Source organism: Amphiprion ocellaris, chromosome 19 (assembly GCF_022539595.1).
Source record: "Amphiprion ocellaris isolate individual 3 ecotype Okinawa chromosome 19, ASM2253959v1, whole genome shotgun sequence".
NCBI lineage: Eukaryota > Metazoa > Chordata > Actinopteri > Pomacentridae > Amphiprion > Amphiprion ocellaris.
The window spans coordinates 25,516,149-25,518,566 of NC_072784.1; positions in this window are offsets into that span (position 1 = coordinate 25,516,149).

The window sequence follows — 2,418 nt, forward strand, 5'->3', positions numbered from 1 at the left end:
TTTTTTCTACAGAATTTATGCTGCATTTCTTGCTCAACATTTCAGGTAAGTGCTATCTTGTATTGTTGTTACATCATGTCACCAGCAAGCCTTGGAAGAGGGTCCCTCTTTCCAAAGTCTTCCCAAGGTTTTCTCCAATATTTCCTCTAGAGAGGACATTTGGGTTTTTCCTTGTTGACAAGAGCTTGCTGGATTGATGACATGATGTTTGTTTTTGTTTTTTTGTTGTTTTCTTTTTTTCTACAGAATTTATGCTGCATTTCTTGCTCAACATTTCAGGTAAGTGCTATCTTGTATTGTTGTTACATCATGTCACCAGCAAGCCTTGGAAGAGGGTCCCTCTTTCCAAAGTCTTCCCAAGGTTTTCTCCAATATTTCCTCTAGAGAGGACATTTGGGTTTTTCCTTGTTGACAAGAGCTTGCTGGATTGATGACATGATGTTTGGTTTTTTTTGTTGTTGTTTTCTTTTTTTCTACAGAATTTATGCTGCATTTCTTGCTCAACATTTCAGGTAAGTGCTATCTTGTTGTTACATCATGTCACCAGCAAGCCTTGGAAGAGGGTCCCTCTTTCCAAAGTCTTCCCAAGGTTTTCTCCAATATTTCCTCTAGAGAGGACATTTGGGTTTTTCCTTGTTGACAAGAGCTTGCTGGATTGATGACATGATGTTTGTTTTTGTTTTTTTTTTGTTGTTTTCTTTTTTTCTACAGAATTGATGCTGCATTTCTTGCTCAACATTTCAGGTAAGTGCTATCTTGTATTGTTGTTACATCATGTCACCAGCAAGCCTTGGAAGAGGGTCCCTCTTTCCAAAGTCTTCCCAAGGTTTTCTCCAATATTTCCTCTAGAGAGGACATTTGGGTTTTACCTTGTTGACAAGAGCTTGCTGGATTGATGACATGATGTTTGTTTTTGGTTTTTTTGTTGATTTCTTTTTTTTCTACAGAATTTATGCTGCATTTCTTGCTCAACGTTTCAGGTAAGTGCTATCTTGTATTGTAGTTACATCATGTCACCAGCAAGCCTTGGAAGGAGGTCCCTCTTTCCAAAGTCTTCCCAAGGTTTTCTCCAATATTTCCTCTAGAGAGGACATTTGGGTTTTTCCTTGTTGACAAGAGCTTGCTGGATTGATGACATGATGTTTTTTTTTTTTGTTGTTGTTTCCTTTTTTTCTACAGAATTTATGCTGCATTTCTTGCTCAACATTTCAGGTAAGTGTTACCTTGTATTGTAGTTACATCATGTCACCAGCAAGCCTTGGAAGAGGGTCCCTCTTTCCAAAGTCTTCCCAAGGTTTTCTCCAACATTTCCTCTAGAGAGGACATTTGGGTTTTTCCTTGTTGACAAGAGCTTGCTGGATTGATGACATGATGTTTGTTTTTCGTTTTTTTTGTTGATTTCTTTTTTTCTACAGAATTTATGCTGTATTTCTTGCTCAACATTTCAGGTAAGTGCTATCTTGTATTGTAGTTACATCATGTCACCAGCAAGCCTTGGAAGGAGGTCCCTCTTTCCAAAGTCTTCCCAAGGTTTTCTTCAATATTTCCTCTAGAGAGGACATTTGGGTTTTTCCTTGTTGACAAGAGCTTGCTGGATTGATGACATAACTTTTTTTTTCTCCATAATTTATGCTACAATTCAGGTAAGTGCTAACTTGTGTCATTGTTACATCAAGTCACCAGCAAGCCTTGGAAGAATGTTCCTCTTTCCTAAGTCTTGCCAAGGTTTTCTCCAATATTTTCTATCCAGTTTTCTCTGTAGCTGCTATATTGTTCATATTAAAACTCTAGTCTCTACTTCCAGAGCCACTTCATACCAATCCACTCTTTTGCCAGTACACTCTTGGGGACAGAAGAACCCAATTCACTGCTCAATCAGGACGACACTGAGACGGATGAAGAAAAGGCGTGGTCTTCTACCTCATTGTCTTCTCCTCAGTCCAGTCAATGCATTGGACTAACGTGGCAGCTGGGTTGCAAATTTTCTCTTTTAGTCCCAAGACAGTTTAGTGGAAAGTGTTTCTTAAAGCATTTGAGATGAGAAATTATCTGTGCAGTTGCTGAATCTGTCCGTTTGAGTTGAACAACAGGTAGTTCAGACGTTTTCCGAAAGATTCCCGTCATGCCAGACCTCCGTTCCCCACACTGAATTAACATAAAATAGACGTCAAGTCTACTTTATGCAAATGAGCTGCGGACAGCTCCATGGAGATGCACCGGAGCGTCCGCAGGATCCATCAATTTCACGCATCCCATTCATTGTCTGTGTGAAATACATCGCATTGAATTCTGGCTCTGTTTTGCGCTGCGATCCGGTATGCCTGCCACAGCTCAATTGCATAAAGTACACTTGACTTCTACTTAATGCAAATTAGGTGCCGCGAACGGAGGTTCGACGCATCCCAAAACTTTCACGAA